The sequence below is a fragment of the Rattus norvegicus genome, chromosome 17 (genome assembly GCF_036323735.1).
Source record: "Rattus norvegicus strain BN/NHsdMcwi chromosome 17, GRCr8, whole genome shotgun sequence".
NCBI classification, from domain to species: Eukaryota; Metazoa; Chordata; class Mammalia; order Rodentia; family Muridae; genus Rattus; species Rattus norvegicus.
The window spans coordinates 13,607,924-13,630,000 of record NC_086035.1 but is presented as its reverse complement, the minus strand read 5'-3'; the positions used below and the strand labels follow the sequence as shown (position 1 = coordinate 13,630,000).

The 22,077-nt window shown below is 51.4% G+C and overlaps 1 protein-coding gene across 15 annotated transcripts in view; it reads right to left on the bottom strand.

The window, feature by feature from the left end:
* The window catches only part of Sema4d (semaphorin 4D), a 106,805-nt gene that overhangs the window by 58,889 nt on the left and 25,839 nt on the right, over nt 1-22,077 (bottom strand). For 8 of the 15 annotated variants that reach the window (XM_039095650.2, XM_039095647.2, XM_039095648.2 and 5 more), the window contains exon 2: nt 17,261-17,329. The gene's annotated coding sequence lies outside the window, so the exon portion shown is untranslated. Of the gene's footprint in view, nt 1-2,851; nt 3,345-8,790; nt 8,938-10,944; nt 11,131-12,980; nt 14,980-17,260; nt 17,330-22,077 lie in introns of those variants that run through there. The other 7 variants (XM_039095643.2, XM_063276351.1, XM_039095642.2 and 4 more) reach the window with 7 other exon arrangements.

The following is a 22,077-nucleotide window of genomic DNA, read 5'->3' as shown; positions in this document are numbered from 1 at the left end:
GTGGTGGGGGTGAGCCACCGGTGGCCCTGGTGTGTATGGTGGTCTGGTGTGCACGGGTGGGGGTGAGCCGCTGCTCCTTTTGTTGTCCTCCCCCCCCCCCCCCAGGGTGATCACACTGAATACATCTCCCTTTTCTGCTTTTCACCACTGTCTACTTTTTAAACTGGCTTACTGAGGACAGCGGGTTGTGTCCGGCATGCTGGGACTGCTAGGCCTGGCTCTGACATCAATTTTCATTGGTACAGGTACTGTTTATCCCACGCCACGAAGAACAGGAGATGAGGCTGCTGGGTACTAACCCTCCCCTCCCACATTTCTAGGTCACTGTTACACAAGTCACACCCCCACCCCTGCCCTCTTTTGTCTCGTCTTTCTTGGTGATTTACCACCACTTATTTAAATGGCCTGACTTCTCTTCTGTCCGGGTGCCAAATACACATGGAGATATTAAAGTCAGCCAGCTTGTCTCCTCTCCACGGACTGGTCTCTTATCAGTTTACTTCACAGGCCCCAGGGGAACAGGGCCTGAAAAGTGGGGGGAGGGCTCTCCCATACCTCCCCCTCCCCCACCCACCCTCTGCATTAACCCTGATTACATTCCGGGTCACCTGAATTATCAGGGACAGTCTCTCCACCTCAAGGCCAGATACCAGATCATGATAGCTTCTGCTAGGCCCCTTACCATGTCACCTAACAGTCGCAGGCTCTGATGCGGATGTCTTGAGGGGCATTATTCAGTGCCCTGCAGATCCCCAGAATAGCACATCTGTCACTAAAAATCCAAAACTGAGAGAAGGGGTTGGAGTCCTGGTAACAGAGGAGATGCTTATCCCCCACCCCTCTCTTCGTTCACAAAAATTAGAATGTTTGACAGTCCAGCAGGAGCCGGCTTTAAGCTGAAAAAAACCTGTGTCCAACATCCATCGAAGGAATGGACCCCAGGAAGGAAGTCCGCAGGGCCCAGAACAGGTAGGAATTTCCCACTTGCCATCCCATAAAACTGACACTCTTTTCTTTCATAAATGGGATTCACTGAGGCAGACGGCTAACCCTGTTTTCCTGGGCCAAACTTTAAAAAGACCTCTCTCTATTTCTCACACATGCAGAGCCTAGCTTCTGATTGTTAAATACATTTATTAGCTGGGAGAGAGTATGGAGAGAGGCCAGGAAGGAAGGAGGACCCAGGAGATGAGGGGAAAAAGACCTTAAGGGAGAAGGGAGAGAAATGAACATGTGACTTGGAAGCAGAAGGGGGAATATTGGGGGGCTGGGGTACATCAGGAGGCAGAGAGACTAAGGTATGAATGACAAGAATCAACCAAACTCAGCTCCAAAAAAAAAAAAAAAAAAAGAATACAATAAAGGAACATGCTACTTTATAAACTCATTAGAAAGACAAGTAAGTAAATAAAGCTGTCTGTTAGCACCTAACTTACAATCAGCCCCACCGGCTGGTTTGCTCGGTGGAACGGAGCCATGTTAGCTGCCCCTGACCCTACTGTGGGAAAGCTCTCTCACGGCTCAGTCTGCAGAGCTCCTGAGTTTTGTCTCTTGGTTTCTAGACATTATAAAGCCGGCCAGGGCTTCTTTCTAGGTTAACCAATTAGGATTAACTGTAAATTAATCCTATCTTCTGATTCCTTTGGCATTCAGCGTTAACGAGGCTACGGATCATGGCTCCCAATGTCCATCCATACATCCACGGACTCCCTGTGGCCCAGTGTGGGAGAACAGAAGGACAGGGGCTTGAGGTCCTGTTTCGAGGGCAGCTGCCAGCCTTCAGGAAGATACCCACTAGGGTGGGTATAGCGTGTTTGCTGCTGTTTCAGGTGAAGCCTGTTCCTGATGGGAAGCGTTGGGTTGGTATTTTAATAAGGGGACATCCATAGGACCCCTGCCCGAATCAGCTGCCCGAGCCAGCTGTGTTCAACAGGGTCGCTGGAGGACAGGAACCCCACGGAGTCCAGTAGAGAAAAAGGGCAGGTCTAGCTAAGAACGTGAGCAACTGTGGACTGAGTGAGAGCCTCAGGACCCTGAAGAACACGAGAAGTCGCAGAAAAACAGTCGGACCAAAAGCCTCTGACTTTAGAAATGTCCCCACCCCACTCTCCCCAGAAACCCCCATTCTTGGGAAGTCTCTGAGCTCTGCTTCCAGAGTTGCTGTTCTGGGAGCCCCAGGGCAGACAGGACCCAATTTGGTCCTGACTTGTCATTTAAGGCCCTTCTCTGTCCCCATGTCTGTCAGGCCTCTGAGTTACACACACACACACACACACACACACACACACACACACACACACACACACCATCAGAGCCCGCTGTTTTTTACCGACCCCAATGACATGAGGCCACCCCGGCTGTGCTGTCCTACACAGCAGCCATATCTGTGTTCTTCGGAAGCAAAAACCAGGGCCTTCTTCCTTCTCTGGGTTGTGGGGCCAGGCAAGTCCCTGCCAGGGCCACACCCACCGGCAGCAAGCCAGCCGCTCTAGGCCACCACTCCCGCCACGCAGAGTTGTCTCTGAGACAGAAACCTGAGATAAATGACTTCAAACAACAAAGAGAATGTGACCTGGGCCAGCCTCAGTGCTTGGATGCCAACCAGCTACCCAGGCCAGATAGCATGGACCCATCAGCTCTGTAGCTGAACCATGCCCACTGCCTTCAAGGTACAAGACAGCCACATGCTTAGACCAACCCTAGCCCCCCTCTACCTCACAGCCTTTTCCTCCATTCCTGGGGTCCAGCCATCTGCACTCCTGGAAGGCACACTGTCAGAACATCCCACTTAGCCCTGAGCCACCCGCAAAGGAGAGAAAGAACACCTGGCCCCATTACCAGCCCTGCAGACCTTTCCGCAGCTGGGCTCCCAGACCTGCTCTGGCCACTGTGCTCCTGGTTCCTTCCTTGCACCCCGGCCCTCAAGTCCAGTCGCTCTACCTTCAAGTGGGGCCTCTGCCCGGCTGAGATGTCTGTCTTGACCATAGAGTCGGGGTATAGTCTGGGATGGGGTGAAGGGGGGATGTGCTGTAGGGGGCCGAGTCCACTCTTGCTACAACAAGGCACCCTTCAACTGGGAGACAAGGCTCTGTGGTGAGCATTCTCTGCAGGTCGTGGGACAAGCCTGTCCCCATTCTCTGCCCTCTAAATAGCAGGGCTGTTCTACAATGTGGGCCTGATTGTTTTCCTACATGGGCTGATTCAGGGACCTGGGGCAAGCTATGCAAGGAGAAAGGCTGCCTTGGAGGCTGGGGGTTTAGACCTGAGGAGAGGAGACCACCCTGCCCAGTACCCACACTACGCAGGCCGCTGCCCACCAGGCACAGCCAAGGGCCACCTTCTTGACCCAGAGGACACAGTTTTAACAATCACCCGAAGCCTCAGAGCTTCCCCGACCCCTAGCCATTGGAGTGTGGGACTGAGGAAACACTCCAGAGAAGTCCACAGAGCAAAATATTTCTTCTGAAATTAGTGACTTAACATAAAACAAACAAACAAACAAACAAACCAGCCTCAAAGGCTTTTCCTTACTAGCACAGGGGGCCATGTTTCCCTACACCTGCAAGTATCACTCAAATGCCCGAGTATGCAGAACTCCTGTTTCGGAAGGTGCTGGGTCAGCAAACAGCAAAGGGTTGGGCAGCCAACCCAGACCCCGCAATACAATGCATCAATCTGTTTGCCGTAAAAAGCAAGAGTGAGTGTCTAATTTCAAAATTATGTGTGTCTTCCCCCAAGTAAAACAAAACCTAAAGAGAAAAAAAAGGGCTAGCGAGGAATCCGCTGTGGGAGCAGTGGCCAAACGAAACCCGGCTGGCCCGAGATCAAGCTCACCATATTTCGGCGCCACGCACGTGCATGAACTCATCCTGTTTGGTCCAAAAGCACGACACATAATGGATCTTACATCGGTGTGTGGCTCCTTCAGTCACCCTCATCAGAGACACAGATGCTGCCACTAGCTAGCTGGCAGGCCTGGACACTGGAGGCCAGGCTGCTCTGTGGCTCAGCCAAAACGGGTCACGCATAACTAACAAACAGGTCAGCGTCCTCCCTCAGAACCCACCATGCCCTGGGAGCTATCAGGCTGTGTCACCTCCATTCACACCCACCAAGGACAAACCTGTGGTTGTGTTGGTTTCTCATCCCAGGTCAGGGGACCCATCTGGCTCCCCAGTGAACTGGAGAGGAAAAGTTAAGCACCATTCCGCATACACTGAACCCACTATTTAGGTACGGTTAAATGCTACTAGAGTTCTGAGTTCTGTGTTGGGCTCTCCCCCAGCCTGTATTGCAAGCATCCTTCCGACGAGGTCTGGAACTGATCAAAATTGCTAGGAGTAGGCAGCTGGCAGGTGGTAAACAGGGAACCACGGGCCCGAGAAACAGCTAGGTTACCCCGTCATGTCAGGCAGGCCACTCTGGATACTTTCAAATCACCCCGAAGACCCTCCAGCAGCTGCAGAGGACCGCTGTAACCGCGGCTGAAAACGTAGCCTGTCCTGGCCATAACCATCCCAGACCAGCCTGGGAACGCAGCACTCCCAAGTATCACAGGCCTGAACAATGCATCGGTTAGCGAGCAGATGTTCTCACTTGGACCAGAGAGGGCACACCTATTGCTGGGGCAAATACAATCTTCCATTTGTATGAAGGGTTGTGTCAACAATGGCACAAACACCCTTGCCACACACAGACACACACACACACATCTAGGCCATGTAACCAGGCTGACTGGCTCACTTTTCAAGTTAGTCAGGAGACCCCCTTCCTGTGCTGTCCTCTGATGTCTTCATAACCGTAGCCCCAGTGGAAGTCTCCCTCCAGTGGCTTTGCCTACTTCAGTTTCTTATCCTAGGCTGAGGGGGCTGAGCGGGTAACACCAAGTGGAGACGATAGAGCAGCAATAGCTGTGGCCGTGGCGATGCTACCAGCAGCAGCCACCCACAGAGCCAAGAAGGGAGCAGAAGGGATGGGGAGATGGCTCTGCGTGAAGGTTTACATATCCTCAGGACCCGCATACAGTAGGGCACAGCAATGTGTGCCTGTAACCCCAGAACGCCTACAGTGAGATGGGAGGCAGACACAGGTTAATGCCTAGAAATCACTGACGAGCTAGCCTCCGGTACACAGAAACAAACAATAGACACCCTGTCTCGAACAAGTTGAAAGGTGAGACAAGGCACAAGGCCTCTACATACATGACATGGCACGCACACACACCTACTTGTATGCATAAATACATCCTCTCTCACTGTCTCTCTGTCTCTCTGTCTCTCTGTCTCTCAATCTCTCTCTCTCTCTCTCTCTCTCTCTCTCTCTCTCTCTCTCTCTGTAGGGTTAATGGCCAGTGACTAAGAAGATGAAGGATGGTAAAGTAATGAAGTTGGTTTGAGACATGGTCTCACTGCTTGGTTCTGCCTGACAAGGACCTCTATGGTAGATTAGGCTGGCCTCAAACTCAGAGATCACCTGGCTCTAACTCCTGAGTGTGTGGTGGGATAAAGATGTGCGCTTCCACACCCAGCCTGGAGAGAGCTGCACAGAGCCAACGATGAAGGAATATAGGCCTTGGTCACAGAGTTACAAGAGCTACCAAGTCCTAGAGACAGCCTAGGCTTCATTCAGAGTTATGACACTGGCTGCCAGTAGGAGCCACAGGTCCCACCACTCAAGGCACAGGGAATGTAACACTAGCTTGCACGGTCGGTGCTGTCATACACTGCTGCCAAGAGCTAAGGGTTACACTATCTGCCCAGTGCCAGCACTGGCAGCTAAAACCTAGAGTAATGTGCTTGCTTACAACCTGACCACCTTTGACCACGCACCTCGGGCCACCCGAGTCGGGAGCAAAAAGCTCCTAGTTCTCAGACTCAAACACTTGAGATCTTAGACTGTCAATCCATCAACTACTCAGAATTTCTGAGAACACAACACCACGACCACCCCCCCACCCCCACCCCCATGAATGACTGGTAACCTCCCTCTATCATCCCCCTGTGTCTTGCTCTGCACAAGTCTCTCCAGATATTTCTCTCCACTCTTCCTCAGTATATGCCTAAAATCCAGCTCCGACCAACACAATCAGGGACTCAGGAGATGCTCGTTTGATAGGAGACTTTGCTGTACAAGCAAGAAGACCAAAGTTGGGGTCACCAGCATGTAAAAGAGTCAAGCAGGTGACATATACATATAACTCCAGACCTCGGGGCACGAAGACAATGGATCTGAGGAATTCGCTGGCCAGTCAGTCTAGGCAAAATCAGCTTTTAGCTCCCATGTGTATAGATTCCCTGTGCACGTGCAAACATGCACACAAACACACACACACACACATACACACACACACACACACACACACACACACACACACGTGTAATAAAAAGATAAACAATAGAACATCACCGGCTATCTTCAGATTAAAATCTCAGCTCTGTACCTTATAGCAGTACAGCTGGCTGCCTAATCTGTCTCCCATGAAAGGTGAGCCCCGACACAAGGCTGTACTCTGGCCTCTACATACATAACATGGCATGCACACACGTACCCACTTGGATGTATAAATACACACACCTGTTTGTCAACTCTCCCTTGGTCTGGCCTTCTGCTTATAAAGCTACCAGGCCGTCTGGAAAAATGATCTGAAAACAAGGAGTCTCCCATGCCAGCTCCCCAGTATCACTGAGTGCAGAACCTTCTCACGCACCCTGGTCCCTGCTGCTGTCGGGCAGTACACCCGACACCAGCAGGGGACCAGAGCTAGCCACATGGAAGCAAGCAGGGGATGAGACATGGAAAGACATCTTGGGGTATGAGATGAGTGCCTGGGTGTGCCAGGAGGCAGTCGGTCCTACTTGGATGCCGGAGGTGAGCTTGGACAGAGGCCTGGAGTGGATCCTGAGTTGAGACCTGAGCCAGCAGGGGTCAGCCAGCCCACAGTTACTCTGAGTTCTCTATTCTAGTAGTGTTTCCCCCAGTGACAAAGTAGTGTGGAGATTTGCTCGCCGTGTGCAAGCTCCCAAAAGTTGTCTCGGCTGACCAGCAACCTGCTGTCCTGGCCACTCACAACAGCACAGCCTTCTAAGAACAACGGCCACCTCCCAAGGCAAACTGCTTCCTCAGCACCCAGTCAGCACCTGTAAGCCTCAACCCTTACCTGTCCAACCGCCCCACATGCCACCATGCTGAAAGAAATACCTTAAACCCAATCAGCCTATCAGTGGACGGGCCCCTCTGCCTCCGCTCACACGCAGGACTCAGTAGGGAGTGTTCCCCTTCAGGCCAGCGGTCAAGCTGCACTTCTGCACAGCAGACAACATTGACGATGGCTTTGCAGGGCCGGGCCTCTGGGCATGACGGATGACGGTAAAGGCCAGGCCTAGGCTTAGGTGTATGTCAGGTCATATCCAAGTGACAGGTCAATGTTCCCAAGAACAGGAAAGAGAGGGCAGAGGACCCATTCCCCTCCTAGCAGCTCCTCCCTCAGGGCTTCAACCCCAGCTCCTACCCGGCCCCAGAAGAGCACTGGACAAACACTGGCTTCTTTTAGGACTGGGGCTGCCTGGTGCCTGGCTGCTCAACCGATTGCCTCGCTCTCATTTCTTCTCCCAACACCAGCTCAATCACTTTGCTTCGGATCTATTAAATGTCATGAATAGGGGAGGGAGCAGTCGCAGTGGACGACAGGCAGGTGGCTGGAGGAAGGGTCGTGTGTCGCTTCTTCTGTACAGCGGCCATGAGGCCAGTCACAGCAGAGGCACAGGGATGCTTAAGACCGAACTGATAGCCCCTCTCAGCCCTGCCCCCAGCCACCTCTAAAGGCTTCTCCAGGTGCCATTATATATTTACCACACCAGCATCCCACACGGCATGGTGTGTGGGGATCAACACCCAACAAGTCTGTGAGGGAGGCTATGTGTCCCTCCCAGCCATGATACCCAGTGTCCTCTCTTGCCAGGGGTCAGGCTGCACACACTCTCAGAACTAAAAAACTTTGCTGTCCAACCCCCCACTACCGCTGCCCTCATGTCAAGGCCAGTAGGTACAGCAGTAGGAGGGGCTTGGACAGCCAAGGAGGCCAAGCAAGGGAGGGGCTACAGCACCTTAGCCCAGCCTCGATGGCTTTCCTGTCCTGACTCAATTAAAGAAACTCTGCAAGGTGTAGGTGGAGCTGGTCCCTTATGTCCCAAGAGCACAGAAAGAAGGAGGAAACCAAGAGACAGCAAAGTGTCCCAGAGCTGAGATGCTCAGCAGGAAGGGAGGGGAGTCAGAAAGTCATTAAAGAAACTGAGTGTGGCTGGGGCCAACTTCCCCACCTACGGTTCAGGGGAAGCTTGAGCAGACAGTCTTTCAATAGACCCCACCAAGCAGCGAAGGCTTAACCCCACAAAAACACAAGACACGGATGCAGAAGTCATTTCCTCTACCCCCAGGAAGCTGCTTCCCCCCAGACCAAGACTCACAGTCTAGAAGGCCCACCTGCAGCCCTCTGGGCCCCCTGGGAAACTCCCCACCACTTCCTGGGGAGACCTGCCAGGTAACAGTTGGAGCGTGACCCCACTCCTGCCCCAGGGCAAAGCCCACAAATTGAGAAGCCCTGGAAAGAGAAGGGAGTCTGTGTTCCAGGCTGTGGAAAAGCCAAAAGAAAAGTGTATGTAGGAATGCCCTGACACCCACTGGACTCACAGTCTTCTTAGAACATCCAGACACTCTGGCCATCTGCCCCCAAGCCCTGACCCCCTCTGTCTACCTGGTCCTTAGACCTGGCTGTCATCAACTTTTCTCACTGACCTTGAGGCAATGCCACAGCTGCTGTCTCTGCAGAATGCTGGGTGTTGGGAAGATGCTGCTCATCCCCGCATAGGAGAGCCAGGGTCCAGCAACATCACTGCCACCATAAAGCAGCCAGGCCAGCAGCTGCTGACTGAGAAGGACACGCCTGCCTGGGACCAGCAAATGGTTAGATAGATCCCACCCAGTGACACTGTGGCCAACCTCATCCCACACCTACCTAGGAGATGGGGGGGGGGGGGCTGTTAGTCCTGTGTGGGGTCAGGCACCTGCAACACTCCACACCTCCACCCACAGCTCGGGTGCGGCCGGGTCACATACAGGGAAACGCAGGCCTGAACTCATTATGCTCCCAGCAGGGGTGGGGCCTGGCAAACTCAGCCACACAGAGAGTTTTTCAGAAGCCATGGGGCACAGCCACCCAAGCGGCAGGCAGAAGGACCCAGGCCTGGAAGTTGCAGGTCAGGCACACAAACCTAGGACACGGTCACACACATCCTAACACATGGATATGGCACAGAACAACTCCCCACGGTTGGTATACACGCTCCACCTCATCTAAGCACTCAGCCATCCTGGACAGAGCCAGACCAATGACACCTAAAGGAAACCCAGGAGGAGGGCAAGTCCCCAACATAGATGCTGTCACCTATGGCCATGCCCACCACAGGCTGTTTTCCAGTTAGCGCCCACAGCCTCACACTCTGACTTCACTCATTTCACAGTTGGTTTTTTGCAGTTCCTGTTTGTTTCTTGAAACGGGATCGCATCGAGCCCAACCTGGCCTCAAACCAACATGTAACTAAAACTGACTGGGAACTACCGAGTCTCCTGAGATTACAGGTGTGTCCGCTCATGCCTATTTATGCGGTGCTGGAGATCAAATCCAGGGCTTCCTGCATGCCAGGTAAGCAAGCATTCCTCTGACTGAGCTACACCCTCAGTTCTAGTTTTAAAGGCTTCTAGAAGTCACTGGTAACAAAGAAAGTAAACACGCGAGCTCTCCTTTCTCGCTGGTCTTCCTGGCAAAGCCCCTTCAGTACAGATACTATGTATCCTCTACAGAGGGAGCACGTGGCATCCCACACCCATTAGAGGGAATCTCTCTGTGCTGTGCTAAGATAACACGTGCAGAGGACAGAGAGGGGACTCCTTCACCACTGTCAGCATACTCCATAGAACTGTCACCAAAGTGACTCAGGATGGGAAAAGGCCACCAGGCGAGCAGTGGAATGCCCTCTTATGAAGAACATACAAGACCACTGAGCTGACATTCAAATCGTGGATCAAAACCAAACATGAACGGTTGTTGCCTCGTGCCAGCACACCGCAAGGACCCAAGACTGGACTCCTCCTTCCCTCTAAAATGCCTTTTAGGGCCATAGATGGCTTTGTGGGTAAAGACATTGTCTACCACCAAGCCTGACAACCTGAGCTCAACCCCACACCATAGAAGCAGAGAGAACTGAGCCCAGCAAGTTGTCCTTTGACCTCCACTTGAGCCACAGTGCACATGTGTGTACACACACACACACACACACACTATATATATATATATATATATATATATATATATATAAAGAAAAAAGCTCTTTTAATAATTTTTGGTCACACCCCCACATATGTGTTCCAATTCACTGTTGGAAACCTTCCCTTAAACATCTTAATCCATGCTGTGCAATTCAAACTCACAGAATAAAACTCCCGCACAGCCACTGTATCTTAGCACCGACACCACAGACCTTAAGAGCAAAGAAAAAGACCTGAACACATATGTACAGGTTTCCCGGTCTGACAAATGAGACTCCATTAAAAGCAGCCAGCAAAAGCCAGAATTGGGAAGCAGCCAGAGAGGTTCAGCGGGGAAAGGCATCAGAACGGGGCTCCATCTCGAGAATGAGTCCATGTGTAGGAGGGAACGGACTCTCTCAGGCTGCCCTCTGATCTCCACAGATGCGCCTTGAGGCGTGTACCCCCACTCCCCACCTCCACACATGGAATAAATAAATGGGAAAAAAAAGTTAAGAATTGGGAATCGGTGTTTTAAAGATCTCAAACGCTCGGCCCCTGCCAATGGGCAAAGGGATCAGACCACCCGGCAGAAGTGGTAACAGAGAACACAGCCAAAGAGTCACAGAGGCTGGAACAGCTCACCGGGGCTCAGGGACAGGCAGTATGACCATGGCGACAACAGAACTCCAGCAGGCATTCGCCACTGCGGAGGCAGGGAACCGGGAACGGGATCCACTACCAAGATCCTTTCAGAAACTAGGCCAGCAAGTTCTACCAGAGCCACACACCCTGTGACCCAGCAGTGCCCCACCCTGAGGCCAAGGCCTCTGAATGACAGCTCTGAGGCAGCTGGGGTATCAGTGGAAGCGCTGTTATCCAGACTTCCTGTTTTCCTGTGGCTGCTCTCACCAATTACTAAAGCCCAGAGGCTTAAAACAACAGGAACTGACTCTCCCATTTCTCTAGAGGATAGAAGTCTCATGTCAATGTCACTGGGCCAAGGTCAAGGGCACTGTTAGACCCCACTCCCTCCACAGACCCCCAAGAATTACATCCAGGCTCTCCATTGGTGCAGTGGCTACAAAGAGTCCTAGCTTATGGGGCTCTTGGTACCCCAGGTTCTTCCGAGAGCAGAATTGATGTGGCCTCTGAGACTAAGAAGGCTTCGATCGGGGCTGGAGAGATGGCTCAGTGGTTAAGAGCTCCGACTGCTCTTCCAGAGGTCCTGAGTTCAAATCCCAGCAACCACATGGTGGCTCACAACCATCTGTAATGAGATCTGATGCCCTCTTCTGGTGTGTCTGAAGACAGCTACAGTGTACTTATATATAATAAATAAATCTTTAAAAAGAAAAAAAAGAAGGCTTCGATCTACAATCTGCAACTGGAAACCTCTTAGATCATAACCAGCTGGAAATAACCAGCAGGTATTTCCTTCCTACTAATCACCACCAAGGGAAGGCCTTCTGTCTGAGTCCTTAGGTCTCATCAGAGCCCCCATCAAAGCCTGGAGAGATGGCTCAGTGAGTAAAGTGATTGCTGTGCCACCATGAGGACCTGGGCTTGAGCCCCCAGAACCCAAATAAAGCCAAATACAGTAGCATTCATCTGTAACCCCAGTTCCAGTCTCCCAGGGAGATGGGAGGTGGATACAGGAGCCCCAAAAGATCATGGGTCACTAAGTCTAGCACACAAAAAGGAGACAAGCAAACAAGTAAATGAGACCCTGTTTCATTAAGGTGAAAGGGGAAGACTGACCTACCCCACAGACCTCCACAAGCATGTATGGCACAACCAGGTCCTGGCGCATATGCGCAAGCACACACACACACATGCACACACGCACACACATGTTAAGGAGGAAAAAAAAATCAGAATACCTTCCAGACATTCAGAGCAATGTCTGATGGGACATTAGGCACCACAGGGCCCAGGCAGGTTGGGATAAAACCCATTCTGGCAGCCCACTGCTCCCGGGTCTCCCTCATTCCACAGAGTCTTCTCTTCTCAACATCTTGACTCCCCTGGCTGTCTGCCTGCCCCAACCCCCACCCCGGGTGCCTGTTGCTGCATTTGGATACTCCCTGATAAGCCCCAATGAGCTCTCCATTAAAAGACCTTTAGTCTGCTCACACTCCTAGGAGCTATTCACACAAGACCGCATTAACGAGGTGCCCGGGGCAGCACCTGACATCCCTAGGAGAGTCACAGAATCTGCAGAAAGCCGTCAAGAGCAAAGCAGCACACATCGGCTAAGCCTGGGTCTCAGAGTCTGGTGTGCCTCTCATACGTACTGGGGCCTGCCCTACCCCACCTGCATGATTCACACACTCAGGCCTCCCAGGTTCTCGGGGGAAGAGAAGATATCAGTCTACAGTGCTCTCAGGGGTCTGTGTTAGCTGCACGAATGAGCAGTCCCCCCAGTTCAGTCAAACATGCACCATCTAGGATCATGATGGCCGAGACTTCTAAACACGAGGCAGCCTGGGGAGGAGGAAGACTGCAGACACAGGTTATCCAGAGTGGGCTCCTCGTCCAATTCCCAACCCATATGTCCAGCTCAAAGGACACTCCGAAGGGCTCAGCTACAGAGTATCCCTGTGGGACCAGCTCTGCCTATGAACACGGCCTATGTTCTAATAGCCCTTCCTTCTCCCACTTGACCTCAGCAATCCCACCTGTCTTCCCCAGCAGTTTAGCACTTGCTGTTCCGCTCAGGCCCCCATGCCAGGGTGCAGTAGGCTTCAGAGAATTCTTCCTCAGCTGAGTGGATAGAAACAGCTGAGAAGGGCCAGCCTCCTTGCAGCAGACCACCTAAGGGCCCACAGTTCCACCTGCCCTCTGGGAACCAGCATCCACACGCCACAGAGCGAAAGGCAGAAAACTGGGAGACCCAGGCTTGTAGCTGGGAACTCAACGGTGCATCTAGAAATCACCTCGAGGCCCGTTTCATGGGCTCCGCTCATGTGCGTGACAGCATCACCACATGCAGGCTGTCCACAGGGGAGAAGGAGCCCTTTGTAGGATATAAATAGCCTGACCAGATGTGGGAGTGCCTGAGGTCTTTTCCTAGAGTTGTGCAGCTGCATGGGCATCAGCCCCCTCCACTCAGGCTACTCAAAGCAAGTCACATGGTATGGGGGGGTATTTATGAGGTGGCTCCCCTCCCACAAAGGCATGGGCTCACACAAACATGACACACAGGCTGAGTAAGCCACCACTGCATTCAGGACACAACCATGATGTGGAATGTGGAGTGCTCTGTCTGCATGTATGCCTGCATGCCACCTACATGCCACTTACATGCCAGAGAGGGCATCAGATCCCTTTATAAACGGTCTTGAGCCACCATGCCGTTGCTGGGAATTGAACTCAGGACCTCTGGAAGAGCAAATTTAAACTCAAGGCATTCACAGCATTCCAGATCCACACTGCTCGACAAACACAGTACATGGCACGTGTGCGTACATGGATGCACGCACGCATGCATGCACAGCAGACAACACACACCACTGATTGCATGGATGGCCAGGACAGCAGAGTAAATACTTTCTCATAATCTATCTCATTTAATCCAGTACACAAATATGCACAATACAGCCTTCTGACATGCACTCAACACACTTCAGAAAGGGGCACTGTGCAATGCCTTCTGGGTGCTGGATCTTCAAAGCAGGCTTTGGTTTTCAACAGCCACACTCCTGTACCTGGGCCAGGCATAGTACTCATTTGTGACTGGGTGGTACGGGGACTAAGCACAGGAGAGCAATATGTCCCATATGGGGCTGCTAATATAAATGTTTGGCTCCAAGGATGCTTCCAGTCACTAGAAATAGATACTTTGCTGTGACCAAGGCCAAGTCCCAGGTCTGGGCTGGCCCCTCTGTGCTTGAAGAGGCTGGACAGTGCTAAATTGCATATCTCCTGTCAGTTCAGGACACTGGAGGACCTGCCATTTCTTACATTTCTCATGCAACGCCCGCTGGTGATATACACTGTGGTCCTAGCATCTGGCTGATGTCCCAGAGGTGAGAGTTCTGTATACTAATGGGTCTCGGAGCCTTTGGCTCTGTACCTACTAGACCCTTGATGCCCGGGGTGGGTGGGGATGGGGGTGGGGGGGACTGGGCATTATTCAGGTCATAGCCTCACAGGACTGCACCCACAGGACCAGAGAGACCCTCCCACGAAACAGACAGAAGTACTCGTCTCCCATTTTACCGGCCTTTAATTAAATCTACAGCGGCCCTGCTCTAAGCTTTTATTTTACACACTTACTAAAAATAAGGCGTCCCTCCTATATAAAAGTTGTCAGTCCCAAGGCACTTGAGCACACTGGAGAGTAGCACACTTAGTACTTGGCCACACTTAGGGGTAGGTACAGTCAGCTAAGCCTACTCCAGGGCTGGGCACACTGGAGCAGTGCTGCGGCATGCACACAATGGGCTCAGAAAGGCCTCATGGCTGGGGCTGAGATATCATAGACGGCTCAGAGGTTAGGAGTACTTCTTGCTCTTGTAGAGAACTGGGACCCAGTTCTCGGCACCCCCAGCAGGCTGTCCACAGCACCTTCATGCATGGAGCATACACACATACAAACACGCACACACACACATAAATATAATAAACACATCTTTAAAAAAAAAAAAGCAAAACATCTGTAATGAGATGGTTGTAAGCCACCACGTGGTTGCTGGGATTTGAACTCAGGACCTCTGGAAGAGCACTCAGTGCTCTTAACCCCTGAGCCATCTCTCCAGTCCAAAGACAGAATTTTAAAGCTTGGGCGGCTTCAAGTGCACTCAGACTCGAACCTCTTTACCTCCCATACTCTGTGTGTCCCCTTACCACGCACACGGGGAAGATCAAGGCGCTAAGAACAGAACTGCAGGTGAGATACAGCTTTGCCACCAAGCGAGGCCTGTCCCTAATCCTGACATCTGCCCTGTCCTATGCTCAGTATTCCCAAAAAGACCCAAAGGACACCCAAGCACCCCCAAACCATGCTTGTTAGCCAGGTCCCACAGAACCTTCTGGCTGCTGCCTTCCCTGCCTGGACACACCAGCTTCTCCCAGAGGCCACTCTTGGATTCTTGGCTAGATTTCCACCATGGCGTCATAGAGACGGGCCCCCAGGGGCAACAGTAAGGACAATGCCTGCTTTGTCCCCACTCTGAGGACCCACTAAAGGCAAAGCTGCTCGTTTGGGCCTCTTCACGATGGGAAAGATCCTGAAAATTTGTTTTAGTTTCCACCTCGATGCAAACCCTACAAAATACAGCTCAGTATCCCCAAGTATTTCCTTTCTAAGCAGCCTTTTATATGCAAACTACAGCAGTCCCCCTTATCCTTGGGAGCTGCCCTTCAAGACCTCTGCGGGGTGACAGACAACACGGAGGGTGCTCCGTGCTTTTCCAAGCACACAGAAACCTAGGACAGAGCTCCTTTCTTAAAATTAGACACACTGAGATCGCAAGAACGGTTCGTGACAGCGCTGGACGGCAGAGAGCTGTGCAAGTGTGAGCCCTCTCTCCTGCTCCCAAACGCTTTATTGTACCGTGCCCTTTCTCCTTGCTGACTCTGGGGAACAAACATGCACACAGTCCAACAGCAGAGAAGAACATGACTGCATCCGTGATGTGAAAGTCGAGGCTTGGGCAACCTCTGAGCCAGCAGCTAAAGTCCTGTGCTAACGGCAGGCCAACCCAATGGGGCTTCTAGACAAGATTCAGACACTTGAGGGATGACGGGCTTGGAGACAAAAACCACGCTGAAAAAGCCCACTGAATGCAGATGTGTTCCTACAAACCATCAGTCAGAGCCTCTGGGAGTGATGGGAGATGGATGTCGCAGTGGCTGAGAGGAGATCACAGACAAAGCTGGAGATACCCCTGAGAAAATGGCTGAATATGTTCCCTTCACTGTATAGTGCCTCGCCTGTGACAAGAGTACCAATACCCTCCTCCTGGAGCTACAGAGATTCGGTAGAATAGCTGCTGCACTTGCAGCAGGGCCCATATACCACAGCCTTCCTGAGGCTCAGACAAACCCAGAGGGCCTCTGCTTTCCATCACCCTGAACACACAAGTGTAGTGACCATGAAGGGCTGGTATGTCACCCTCCCGGCCCCAACCTGACCTGCCACCTTCATAGACTTCCCTACTACAGGGTCATGCAGTAGCTGGGAACACAGGAGAGAAGCAAGGAAGCTCCCACAGGAGAGAGACAGGCTACCTTCAAAGACCCAGTACATGCTCCTGAACACAGAACCCCCAGGGGATTTTTTAGGGAGACCAGAAAGGACAATCCATGCCAGGACTCAACCCCAGCTCCCTCCTGTCTTGCCCAGGAAGTCGGAAGTTGGTGCTGACTCAGGTGTTTTGATGGTTAACTCTTCATTGTCAACCGACTGGATTCTGAGTCACACGGAAGCATGCGTTGGTGAGTGTGTCTGTGAGGGTGTTTCCAAAGAGGTTCAGCTGAGGCCTGAAGACCTGTCCTGAATATGGGTTGTTCTATCCCATGCCTTGGGGTTCCAGGTTGAATAAAGAGATGGCAAGCTGACTAGCAACATTGTTTCCCTCAGCTTCCTGACTATAGATATGACTAGATCCTGCTGCTGCTGCCCACCTGCCATGACCAGCGAATGAACCCTTCCTTCCTTTAAGTTGCTATTGTTGGAAATTGCACAACAGAAAAGTGAGGCATTCATCACCTGAACCGGCTTTACCCAGAAGCCCTTTGCTGGCAGCCTTTCTCCCTCCATCCATACGGGACCTTCAATGCCCCATTCCTCACCCAGACAGAGCTATGAGACAAGAATGCCTAGGTCTACACGGACAGACTTTTCCTGGTTCTCTAATCACACCACAGGGCCAGGTATAGAACAGAACCAACTGCTGACTCATGGGGCCACCTCCCAAGGGAATCTTCCTTGGCGGCAGATTTAGTTACTCACCTAGGGATTAGTGTCGTCAGACATGCCGGTATCCAGAACTTGGCTGTGTTTCCGAGGTATTAGCAGGATCTGAAACAAGAATTGGAAAGGGGGAATGAGCAGAACCAAAGTGAGTCAGACACGCACACACCAACATATGCACATGAGACTCCATTAGAGTACTGCCCAAGACAGCATTCTGCCGAAACGGCCAGCACATCAGCATGTCTGCTAGCTGAGCCATACAGGACAACCCCACCAGCAACGGGAAGGGTGGTGGCCCTGTCTGCCCCTCCCTGACTTATTTTCTCTGGTAGAGCCAGGAATTAGAGCAGAGGGTCCCCAGCACAAACTAAGAAAATCGGAGAGGGGCAGGAGATGATCCTAGACTGTGAAAGATAATCCAGTCCTGACTTTAAAACAATGGCATTTTGAGGCTGGTGAGATGGCTCAGTGGTTAGAGCACCAACTGCTCTTCCAGAGGTCCTGAGTTCAAATCCCAGCAACCACATGGTGGCTCACAACCATCTGTAATGGGATCCGATGCCCTCTTCTGGTGTGTCTAGAGACAGTGACGTTGTACTCTTATACATTAAATAATTAAGTAAGTACATATATACATACATTCATACATACATACATACATACATACATACATACATACATACATACAAAATGGCATTTTAGGGCCAATGAGATGACTCGGTGAGTAAAGGTGCTTGCCCCCCAGACATGACATCCTGAGTTTGATTCCTGGTGCACACTTACAAGCAAACATTCAAAAAGCTTTTAAAAAGGACGATATGTTAGCACATTTCTAATGCATCCCCTCAACTAGAACCACAGGCTAAGAAATGTGGTGTTAGCACACAGTCAACCATGTTAAGCAGAAGAGAGGGAAGGAAGGAAGCAAGAGTGCTCAAACTCGTGGGTTTTTTTTGTTGTTGTTGTTGTTGTTGTTGTTTTTTTAATCAAAGCAGAAAAGGTTTTACTCTGCAACACACAAAAGGAGGCATAGAAAGAGCAGAAAGTGCCAGGGCCACCTTTCCCAAGGTCCCCTGGAACACCCAGAGTCCCCAACCAGAGCTTAAAACTGCAGAGCCTCAGAGATGGTGAAGGTTTGGTGTCATTAATGACACAAGGAATAAACAAGATGTCAGTGCCTCTTCTAGGTGGGCAGGGATCTCAAGTGACCCATCACCAGGGCCAGTCATGGGGATGACCCCAGGAACTCCCTACACAGTCGGAAAAAGGACTGGCCTGACACTGGAAAGTTCCTGCCATATATCTTGGTACTGTTGGAAGAGTACCTCCCAGATCCTTGTGTTGAAATTTGGAAGCCTCACTGTTCCAGTATTAAGAGGGTGACACTCAACCTCGATTCCTGTGTTGCTGGTATTAGAGGTGGGGCTTTTGTAAGGTAATTAGATGAGGTCATGAGGATTTGGCCTCCAAGATGACATATTAGTAACTTTAAGGAAGAGGAAGAGACCCAAGATCCACATGCTTGGTCTGTCTCATCGTGCGATGCCCTTGCCATGATACCCCACTTCAAAAGGTGCTCAACGGATGCTAGCACCGTGCCCCTGGACATCCTAACTTCAAACTGTAAGCCAGATTAAAGCACCCCTCTTCACAAATTACCCAGTTCACGCAACAGAAAAAGGACCAAGACCCCTTCCCACTCAGACACAAAGACACAGCAAAGGGCATTCTCTTCATCACACCAAAGCGAGGGAAACAGCCTCCAGGACCGTCGGCGGGTGACCAGAGTGAGGGACAGTTTATCCAAATGTCCGTGTCCTGGGCAGCTGTAAGGAAGAAGGCAGTCACCCTGTGTGGAGGTGGAACAGCCCAAGACAGAATAGGGCTGGACAGCGATGGCCACTCTGGGGGCTCCAGCTTCAGGAATGCCTGACTGGAGTGTGTGGATGAGTGTCAGGAGACAGTCAGGTAAGCAGCCACAGGCTCTCAACACTGCAGTTAGGTCAGTGACAGTCAAAAGACAACTTGGTCACCTCTTGGCTAGTGACATTTTACCTTATACTTCAGTAGATACATGCCACAGTCCACTAAAAGGGAGCAGTCAAACTGTACACATGCATGCATATATATCACACTACATGCACTCATGCTCCAAATGCACACACCCACAGACATTGCCAGAGGCCCTTCTCCCAGAAGCCCTACCCAGCCACCAGCTCTGAGATACGCATTCTTAGCCACTGCCATTTCATGGAGACCCCAGGAGCCTCAGCCAGTGGTTTTCACAAAGAGAAACTGCCACGGGTGAATGAAAAACCAGACCTTTGGGCCCCAGTAGGAACCCTGGTCCTACAGAGCTGAGGGGAGCCCAGGGAAGTACATTTGTAATGGATCCCAGGTCTGCTGCAGGGGCCTCTGGGGCCACTCCTAAGGAGCTGTTCTTCTGGGGAGAAGCATCCAGTGTAAAGTTCAGCGGCTCTGCTGAAAAGCACTTTGTGTTTCTTATAAAAGAAGGAAATTCCACGAGAGATGCTCTGCTAGAAACTCAAGAACGTCAATGGAAGAGTCCTGTTACTAACAACCCCAAGAGTTGCTGGTACCCACGAGCGCTCCAGCTCAAGCCTCCTGTGGCTTGAAGTACTCTTCCCCTGGTAGGAGTCTCTCAGTTACTGGCCAGCTCAGAGGACACTGCTGAAAGCAGGGATGGGGTCCACCAGCAGGAAGGCCTGGCAAAGTGTCAGGACCATCTGGGTGAATGGACAGTCCAGGCCAGCAGGCCTCCAACACTGTACCCTGACTCTGAAGAACTGCAGATGACAATGGTGACCACACTGGCTTCACATAAGCCCTGAGCTCCTGGAGTACCCATGCTGGGTTCCAGAAAGGACACTGCAAAGAAACCCCTTCCAGACACCAGGATTCATGATGCCAATCTACCCAGACAAGGCCAAGCACAGTGGCCTCCAGACCTGGCTTGGTACCCCCAGGTAAGTTGTCACTTAACCAGACCCTGGGGACCAAACCTTAAGCTTCCCTCCATTCTTAGGTTCCCCTGGTTCCCAAGTCACTTCTGGGACACTCTTGCTACACATTCACCCCTATACCACATCTAGCCTTTCCCTACAGTCTGTGCCCTTCAGAACCCCCTACCCTCCCACTGGTGTAACCCTGGGGATACTGGGTCCTCATGGCCAAAGGGTGGACTGGGCTTTACATCCCCTGACGAAGTCTTCCTAATAAGGCCCCACTTGGTTTTTATTTTTGCTTTATATTCTTGTTGGGGTAGATGACGCCCAGCCTCTTGAGCATGCTAAACAGGCCATCTGCCACCAAGCTGAATATTCAAGGCCTTGCTTTTTTATTTGAATCTGTACAAATCAAAAAATACACGAGTTCCAAAAGGCGTTATATAGCAACATGATCATACAACTAAGCAGAAGCAAGAACCACCCAGCACTTTAGGCTAGCACATCGCCATAGCAGACTGCCAGACTGAATCTCTAATAGGTCTTATCCACCCTTGGAAGAATACCACGTTGGTGGAAACTGGGGGTGGCCTAGACATCATGAGTATCGCAAGACACTAGGGCACTGAAGCCAAAGGGTTTTCTGAATGACAAAGTAATAATTGAACAGACTCCAGAAGGCTGTTCCTAGCAACTCATTAAACTGATTTGGTTAGAAGGGATGTTCTGGGGGTTTCAATACTTCCCAAGCTGCAGAGCACAGTGCCAGAATTGTCCCCACCCATCATACCATTATGTTACGGGAACTTCTTCTCAGTAACAAAAAGCTACAGGAAGTCAAGGGGCATTGGGATGGATTTCCAATGGATACTTGGAATTTCCAATGGATACATGGCTCTTCCCATGGTGGACACAGATTGGCTCTTCCCATGGGAGGCCACCGGTTACCTTTCCATTGCCCTGGAGCCATTTGCACATCCACAGAGGACAGTCACTGTTGACGTCAGGGGTGTGTGACTTACGGAGTGGCACACAGGAGCCCCTCTTAACACCAATTTAAAGGTTACTTATTCCGAAATCTGACACTAGAAGAAAGGAAGGGACATAATCCTGAGGTTAGGGCACAGGGGATGACTTGGGGAGAAGCCATGAATGGGAGTTGGGAGTAGCCCTGAATTTCTGGGGTGGGGGTGGGGCAAGAGAAAGAAGAGTAGAGCACTAACCAGGCCCATGATTGCAAGAACCCAAGACCGGAGAATCTCAGCAGATGTTCTCTTGGTCCGAGCCTGACTTTTAAGAATGCACCACATGGGGGTTGGGGATTTAGCTCAGTGGTAGAGCGCTTGCCTAGGAAGCGCAAGGCCCTGGGGTCCCCAGCTCCGGGGGGGGGGGGGGGGGGCGGGGAGCACCACTTGGCTGTGAGGCTCACCAGCCCGTGCATAGTGTCAGGGGCTCGCCCCAATGGGCCAGACATCTAAAAAGAACAGGAAGGTCAAAACCATTTCCTGGCTCAGGGGCTGAGGAGATGGCTCAGCTGATACGGCGCTTGTCTTGCAAACATGAGGACCTGAGCCTAAGCCCTCGGAACCCATGTGAAAACCTGGAAATGTGTTGTGTGCTTTTAATCCCAGCACTACAGAGTCAGGGTCATCCTGGGGGCTCAATGATGAATCAGCAAATTCCGGGCCAGTGGGAAATCTTTACAAAAATAATCTAGGAGGCATCTGAGGAATAAGTCAAGGCTATGATGTGGCCTCCATGTACACAAATGCACTGTGTGCAGGCATTTGTGTACACACACACACACACACACACACACACACACACACACGCACGCACATGCACATGTTCTAAGTAAAAAACAAACAAAAAACAAAACAAAACAAC